This window comes from Camellia sinensis, chromosome 13 (genome assembly GCF_055761805.1).
Source record: "Camellia sinensis isolate YWXY chromosome 13, ASM5576180v1, whole genome shotgun sequence".
NCBI lineage: Eukaryota > Viridiplantae > Streptophyta > Magnoliopsida > Ericales > Theaceae > Camellia > Camellia sinensis.
The window spans coordinates 149,460,751-149,461,113 of record NC_138973.1 but is presented as its reverse complement, the minus strand read 5'-3'; positions in this window follow the sequence as shown (position 1 = coordinate 149,461,113).

Sequence of the window (363 nt, the reverse complement as noted above, 5' to 3'; positions counted from 1 at the left end):
ATGGCAATTAACCGAGCGACAAAACATTTCGCAAGGACCTTTTCCACTAGGGAATGCGTAGGCAACCTGTACGAATCCCGCGGATGATGAAGAGGAATGCACCAGTGGAGTTCGCTGCACAAGCAGGGATCCATCCAACTCGCACAAACCAAACACAACTCACGCGCCACGACGTACACTACGCACCAGCTGCCCGAAACGAATCACACCCCGAAGGACTAAGAAGCCAGACGAACGTGCGAGAACACTTAGAGAAGCCGAGCAAGCACTGGTTAGCGCGACTGCAAGTAACAAAGGCAACGTGCAAAACTTTCGAGGGACATACTTTTCGTAACAAGCTTCCACTTGGAAAGCATAGACAGC